Below are 8,241 nucleotides of genomic sequence, written 5' to 3' on the forward strand. Positions count from 1 at the left end.
CCCCCCGGAGCCCCGACTCGCTACCGCAGGGCCACCTTCACCCCCGTCTGACGGCGCGGGGCCCCCAGCACTGGCCGCGGAGGAGGGCGCGGACGGCGATCTGGGGGGGAGGGGGCGGGGGAGGGGTGGGGGGAGAGGTTATTCCACTTGAACTCCCGCGAGGCACGGCTGGAGTAGGTCTCTGGGGAGAGAAACCTCGTCCCCTCCCATAAATAGAGCGGCGGCGGCCGCGGAGGGGGCCGGCGGATTGGGCCGCGCGCCCTTTGAAGTGCGGGGCCAGCTGCCCATTGGCCGCGCGCGGCCACTTCAGACCCGGCCGGCGGGCTGGGGCGCCCGGGGGCCCACAATGGGCTCCCGCGCCTGTTTCATGCAAATCCCGGGCCGGGCCCGGCGCGCCCCGGCCCAGCCCCGACACCTCCGCCCTCCCCCAAATGTTTGCACCTCCATCAAAGCGGCGGGGCGGGCCGCGGGCGCGGGGGGTGGAGGAGCCGGGCGCCCGAGCTCGCCGCGGCCCGCGCGTCCCCGAGGGGCTGCCCGGCTCTGGCTCGCCGGCCGCCCCGGACCGCACCGCGGGCTCACCTGCGCCCGGCCGGAGCCCCCACCCGCGCACCCACCCGCGGAAGGGCGCCCTGTCGGCCTCGCGGGGTCGCCAGGTCCGGTCCTCTGCAGGCTGGGCGCTCCCCCAGCGGAGTCCCGTCCCGCCCCGTCCCGGGGCGCGCGGCGCTGCAGGTGACTCTGCGGACGGCCAGGCCCGTGGCGCAGCCCACCCCGGCGCCCCCGGTTCCCGCGCCTCCGCGGGTGTGGGAGGGGGTGCCCCGCGCCCGGAGTCTCTGCGGGAGGCTGGGCTCCGCGCCCACAGAGGAAATACTCAGAAAGCAACCTCGGAACGAGCCCTTTTGGGAACTTTTCCTACTTCCTATGTAAAAGCAGGAGTTTGATGGCGAGTTTGCGCGTGCACTCAGTGTGACCGGGCGTTCGCGTGGCTTCTGTGGGCCGGCCTCTGCTTCGGTGGAAGGTGGGAGCGCGGAGTGGCTGGCCAGGTGCTCCCCGGAGAGCGGCTTGGGGTGCGCCTCCCGCCGGGCCCCGGCCCAGCCGCGCCCGGCAGTGTGGGGAGCCGGGTGGTTTATTACCTTTCAGTGAGAACCTCCGCGGGGAGAGCCAAGGAAAGGTGACAATGAGCAGGAAATAGTTCAATAAGGTCTCTTTAAACAATAACATTCCTCCTCAAACGGGAGCCCAGGAAGAGAGGAGGAAGCAGGAGCTCCCGGCGCTGGCTGTGCGCCTCTGAACCCCTCGCCCCACTCTAACCCAGCGCGGTTCCAGGCTGTTTCCAGGTCCCCTTCGAGGGGAATCCCCCACACACACGCCCTGTAGGAACAGTCAGCCCCTCGGGTGGGGCCCCGGTTCAGAGCACCCCTGCGCCCCAGCTACGGGGCTCTCCCGGCAGGGCTGCAGTGTGCGCCCCGGGAACCCCTGTCCTGCGCGCGCCCGGCGGGGATCACGCGGGGTCGGGGGGCGCAGGCAAGCCGCAGGAGGGACCCAGGCCCCTGCCTGCGGGGAGCCGGCCCCGGGTGGAGGGGGGCGCCTGCTGCCTGCCGGGTGGAGTGAGTCCAGGGTGCGTCCAGGGCTGATCTTCCGCCCTCTCCAAATGGGTACTGAAGAGTCGGGAAGGCGGCGCGCCTCCTTGCTGTCGGCATTTCTTGGTTTCTTTTGTTGTCTCAGAAGCTTGGGATACCCAAGGGGCTGACCCGAGGGGGGATTTTTCTTCTGGAACGAGGCACCAAAAGGACCTCATTTGCCCCTGACACCGGGACCCTCCTGGGTCGCCCTCCATCCGGCTCTCCGGGCCATGGGATTTGGAGAGCTTATGAGTGAGTCTTTCCTAAAAGGATAAAAGTGTCTCAAAGGTCATTTCTGCAGCCTATTCTGCACTTGGGATAAAGAAGAAAAGCTGGGTGTGAGGTCGGGGAAGGCGTCCCCGGGTCAGTCTGAAGGAGCTCTCTCTGCGCTGACCATTTTGGGGTCGTTTCCCCAAAGTCCAGAAGAGCTCGCCAATGCCCGAGGGCTTCCAGATCGTTCCAGAACGATCTGATTTTAGTTGGCTCCACTAACAGGAGTGGGCACCACAGAATATGAACCAAACCCCAGGGGATCCCTGGGTGGCTCAGCGGTTTAGCGCCGAGTCCCATGGTTCCCTGAATGGAGCCTGCTTCTCCCTCTGCCTGTGTCTCTGTGTATCTCTCTCTCTCTCTGTGTCTCTCATGAATAAATAAAATCTTAAAAAAAAAAAAAAGAGAGAGAACCAAACCCCAATGGAAAAGAATGTTAAGAATGTTAAATTCCAAACGTTTGCAGTGACATTTTTACCCTCCACAAAGAAGGTCCAAAGTGTTCAAGAGCACCACCCAGAAACAGCCCCGTTTTTGGCAAAGCTAGAGGCTGGGACTTACTGTGTAGCTGGGGGGGGCTCTTTCCTCCTTCACTACCTATTATTTTTCTTCACCTTTCTGTGCCTCACTTTCTGGATCTTTGTTCCTTAGGTCTCAGGGCAAGCGTCTCCACTCTCTAGCCTTTTCAGTGAAGGCTGCGGTGCATGACAGTTTACAGCCAAAAACTTCCTCAGGCCCAGCTACAAAGAATTCCCAGTCAATAACAACATGCCTCCCTGGGAGGGAGGAGGCACTTCCAGCTGTTTCTCTCCCAAACTCTCTCTCTCTCTGCTTGGGAACCAGCCATTCCAGGAAAATACCCAAGCAGTCTTCTGCCTGGACCTCAGGATGCAAATGGTCACCCCCAAAATAACTTAGCCACCATTTGACCAGAAAACTCTCTCTCTCTCTCTCTTTCTCTCTCTCTCTCTCTCTCTCTCTCACACACACACACACACACACACACACACTCAATTCCCGGAGAGGTTTTCCCCAGGCCCAACACTTCCCAAGGGACAAAACCATTTGTCTTTTAGGAGCAGGTATTGATGATGCCATAACAGGCTCAAAGCCAGGAGGACTGCGAGGAGCCTGCTTCTCCCTCTGCCTGTGTCTCTGCCTCTCTCTCTGTGTCTCCCATGAATAAATAAATAAATTCTTAAAAAAAAAAAAAAAGCCAGGAGGAGCATTGTGGGACCTTTCTTTTCTGGGAGAAAAACTAAATTTATTTTCTGATCATAGACTTTGTGCTCAGTGTAGAGTGTAATATATAATGTGTATACACGTAATGTGTGCGTGTGAAAATAGAAACCTCGAGCATTAATCACCATTCACATTTTGGTAGTGTTTCCTCACCTGTGTCCACAACGTTCATCTCCCGTCTCCTGAGCTCAGTCTCCCAGACGGGGTTAAGGGGAGTTGCCAGAAGCATTGGCCAGTCCTAAATGTAAGACACGGCAGGAAGGATGCTTCCTAGCAAATCATTTTTATCACCAGTTATTCTATTTGTCTCTCCTACTGAAGGAAACCCAGTTCATTTTACCGTGGTTTTGAAAGTTGTGCAATGTCACTCTTTGCTGGCTAAAAATTGTTCTTAGGGCCGTTGGGTTGTTTGGGGGCACTGGGTGGGTAGAAACAACAAAGTCATGATTTTCCTGAGTACCATGGCTCAGCTCTACACCCGGCAAAGGCTGCCGTCCTGCAACCATAGGGAGACAGCCACCAGGGCGTCATCCTGAGCCCAGGCCTGCTCTCCCCAGATGCCAGGATGAGCAAAGGCCTGAAGTCGGGACGGCAAGGCCTCTTCCGCAGTGGGGATGGGTGACTGTCAGCTCAAGCAGTACTTCAAAACCAGAGCCATCCTCACTAGACATTCTGTGTGCTTTGTGGCACATGACAGTGCACGGTTTCCTGACAGGAGTTCACACATTAAAAACAAACAAGTCGGGTGGGAGGCTTCATGCCTGGGACTGTCACCTTCTCCTTCAAACTCCCAGCTGGCCACTCCTGGCCCTTTGGACTCAAGACTGCAGAAGAGAGCTCCGAGGGTGGCCGGGTTCCCTCCTGGGGTGGGGAGCTGGAGAGCCTTCTGCGTGGACACTGAATTTCATCCATCCCCGTGGCGCCTGGATTCTTCATGCTGGGTCCGTGGGGTCTCTGGTTCCTCATCTTCCCTGAATGCAGGGGGAGCCCTTCCACTGTCTGTCCGGCTGAGGCCTGGAGTGCCTGACTGTGCCACCTGTCCTGTCTCCCTCAGGAGCTCCCTGCATTCCGACCTGGCCCCGTGCCTGTTCTATGGGCCCCACCTGCACCTGCGCCTGCGGCCCCCAGGCCTTTCTGCATTTAATAAGTGGCTGGCAAACCATCCGTGTGTCTCAGTGTCCCTGGCTCTAATGCCTTTGACAGAGAGCTTACTACCAGGGCAGCCCTCCTCTCATCCAGGTCCTGTGTCACAGCCACGTTGGCTTCTGCCACAGACTCTTGCACCTTGACACTCTGTTTCTGTTTCCCCGAGGCCATGGCTTTCTGGGTCTCTGTGTGAAAGCCCCCCCAGTTCTCTGGATTTATTGTATGGTTCCTGTAGTGCATTATTTCCAGAGGCTGCTCTTCTGCTCATCCTTATGGATACTCCCATAGCCCTTATTAGGACTCAGCACTTGGCTCCATGGGTTTTCTTACCCTCCTCACTCCTCCTTACACTGCTCACTCAGTGGCTGGCTCTCCATGGACCAGGGTGGTGGGCCGCCTCTCACAGCTACACCAAGAGCAAGGGCCAGGTGCAGGTTCTGACTCCCCGTGGAACCAGCTCTCAGCCCACAGTGGAGACCCTATAGGTCCCTGCTGATGGATGGCCTTTGCAAAATTGAAACACAGCTTAGAGTGTGTATCTAAGGAAGAGTCAGAGCCACTGTTCCCCCAAATCCACCTAGAAACACACTCTGCAGCTTTTTAACCACACAAGACTCAGCGTTAACCCTTAATAGTAACCCTAAAGGTCACATGCCACAGAACCAGGGTGGTCTTTCTCTAGACACACACTCATGGATTCAGATAGGTGTCTCGAGGCTGATAAAGGAGGGATTCCCTGTGGAAACTGTGTATAAAGTGAGGCCCAAATAATGAGCAGAAATGAACTCTTCCCAAGGAAGCAGTGAGTGTGAAGGGGATAGGAGCCTCCCTCCAGGCTTCAAAATACTCAATAAATCCTGACAGAAGACTCCACTCATACATCTAAGAAATGATTATACACATAATACTATGGGACCTTCTCTCTCTTCTCTTGGTAACTTCTTTATACCTATACCTGTATTTTGGAAAATCTCATTTTGGTACTAAATGAAGAATGAGGTCTCAGATCTATCCTCTTGTAGAAAAGAATGCTGGGAACAAACACAGGTAGAAGGGCACCTGCCCACATCTGATCAGCTCTGATTTCCATCATCGCTACTTGGCAGGAAGGGTGGACATTAGGCCCAGAATCCTGATGAATTGTGATCATCGCTCCAACAAGGGCTGGTGCAGCAGAAACACAGAGAATCCAGGAAGGCAGAGAGCATCGGGGTTATTCTGTGCTGGTTCTGAAGCCAGGATGAGAACAGAAGCTAGGAGAGAGGCCACTTTTTGTGATGGCAGAGGTTCAAAGACACACTCCCCCGTCTAAGAAGGCAAAGCCAGCAGGACATTCTGTGGTGAGACAGATGTGCTTACGTGCCTGATATGGGAAGAGAAAGGGAGCACGTAGGTATGGGGGTGAGCAGACTGCAGGGAGTGAGGCTTCAGCATCCCTAAGGATAGCTGGGAAGATCCTGAAAAGGTCTGAAGGATAGCCTGGCAACTAGCGGAGCACTTTCAAGGGGTTCCTGTAGAAATTCTCTCAATACCACAGATGAAGACAAAAAATGATCCAAGAAGACTAAGACAGCAATCAAATTATAAGAGTAGTTTGGGGATGGCTACACTGGGAGCAAGAGAGAGAAGACAAAGGCAGAGATAGAAGGAAACCTGCCAAAGGGCAAGGAGGGCAGCAGGCCTCACTGGAGAGGACAGAGGACAGAGTGCCCGAGGGGAGCTGGCAGGAAGGATGGGAAGGAGGAGCTAAGATAGGAGCTCCCTCCAAATGAGTACCAGGCTGATAGGAAAAACAGGGCCACAGGAGGGCTCAGCAGGGGTGTGAGGAGAGAGTCCCAATCAGTGGTCCTCAGCATGACCTCTGCAGAGGAAAGCCCATTGGGACATTAGAATCGGCACATTCTACATACACCCGAACTCACTCGGCGGGCATCCCAGCCCCAGCACACCATGGGAGGAATTAGTCTTCGCTGAGGCTGTTTGCACCCAAGGAATGGCCCACAGTGCCCTCTGGACAGCAGCAGCCGTGCCAGGGGCGAGAGAGCAGCTCCCACAGGCAGAGTGAACGTGGAGCAGCAGCTGAATTTCAGACTTCTCTTATTTTAAACTCACCTTGTTCCCACTAGACCTGCTTAAGAACATGGCAAGAGTGAACAAATAAATGCACATTCCCCCCTCTCGCCCATCACACGCATACAGCCAGGCATAGGAGGGACCTGGTGTATGTGCGTGTTTGCAGACAGGGAACAGATTGGTGAAATACTTTTCAAAATCTGAAACAAACTTTAGTAATATAAAGGATGACAATATACTAAGAAGGAACATCTCATCCCTTAAACAACTTGGCATCCAGTGAGAGGCTGGAAACTAGAGGGAAGAGCAGAAGCCGATGAGAGCTTACAGCCAAGCACCTTCTCCTGGTCACCTTTCCATAGAACACTAGGGACGTTAATGCTATTACCCTCTCCCTCTAAAACTTTCCATAGTAAAATAAACGTAGACCCAAGAGGTAAAAAAGTTCCCCAGGGTCACACAGCTGGAATTCCAAGTTATGCTGGTAGACTGTAGTAACTCCAAAACAGGAGTAGGAAAACTCAAGTCATGTTCCTTGGTTCTTTTACTAACTCAGTCTATGCTTGTCCAGTTGTTGTCTAGCTCCCTGGCATCATCATAAATCCCAGAGGAAGGCTTTTGTAAGCACCCTGCTCCTACCATAGCTTCCTCACTGGGGTGTTGGACAGGTTTATGAGATTAAAGGCAGCAAAGGAAGCCTGGCAATGTTGCGGGAACTTCCTACAGAGCTGTCTGCCAGAATTTGGATGCAGGCTACATACTGTCATGGATTTCTCATGTTTGGGGCAAAGCAAAATTGTGTTGAAATTGAAAAACCCAATTAAAACTTAAATTTGTGGGAATTTTGTTATTTTTTACAACAGGAAATAATGTAGGTCATCAGTTGGCTAGCTAGCCAGAGAATGGGATTAAAAAGATCAGGTAAATTATGGTCTTCAAATGAGGAGATCATTTGACACCTGTAGCCTGTAGACTGAGTTTCTGTCACCATTTATGTCGCCGTCATGCTGACATGCTGGTTCTGCACAAAGGATTGGGAAGGCTAATAAGATGCTGTTCTGAATCTGTGTCATTTTCAGTTTGGAAAGATCTTCCTAAAATTGATGAGCTTGGTGCACAACACAGAGACACAGCTTGTTTCTTGGGTCTTTTGGAAACAAGCCCTCTAATTAACAGACTGGCAGAAGATTGAGATCTATAGAACTGGGCTGAGCAGTATCATTGTATTAAGTGTACTCATGGGAACACTTTCCACTACAAAAAAATATAACAAACACATTGAACGGTTGCTCAGCTATTTGATATAATCATTGATTTATAATACTAGACCCAATCTAGCAAAATTTTTACTTGCATTTGGCTTTCTTATCCATTTGTCCATACATGAGGATCTTGCCTCAGTAGGCTGTTCTCAACACAACAGTCAAAATAAACTCCTCCTCCACATCTCTCCCTAGCCCCAGATACTTGTGGACAGCCGGGCTCTGGTGCTGGCACCCTGGGAAGTGACTCTGATATAAAGGTAGCCTTCAAGTTCATGGCCAGGCAAGAAAGCTGTTGCAGAAATCACAAAACAGAAGGATTCACAGACCAAATGAAGAGGCTCAAATCACAAGGCTCAATGAATCAACTAGAGACATACCTTGAGAAGCAAAGGAAAGGAAATGGGGCAGGTCAGCTCACTTGGGTGAAAGGCCCTCACTACCTGAACCCAGGTGTCCGGCTCTTTTGGCTCCATCACATTACCGATGATGGGGTGGTGATGAGGACCAGTGCTGGGACTGAACAAATCAGCTCAGTGGATGCCTAGACAGTAAATCCTGTGGTGAACCTTCATGGACTCATGACCCAGCGTCAACAAGACACACTTGTGAACAGTCTTGTTTCTTCT

Source organism: Canis aureus, chromosome 1 (genome assembly GCF_053574225.1).
Source record: "Canis aureus isolate CA01 chromosome 1, VMU_Caureus_v.1.0, whole genome shotgun sequence".
NCBI classification, from domain to species: domain Eukaryota; kingdom Metazoa; phylum Chordata; class Mammalia; order Carnivora; family Canidae; genus Canis; species Canis aureus.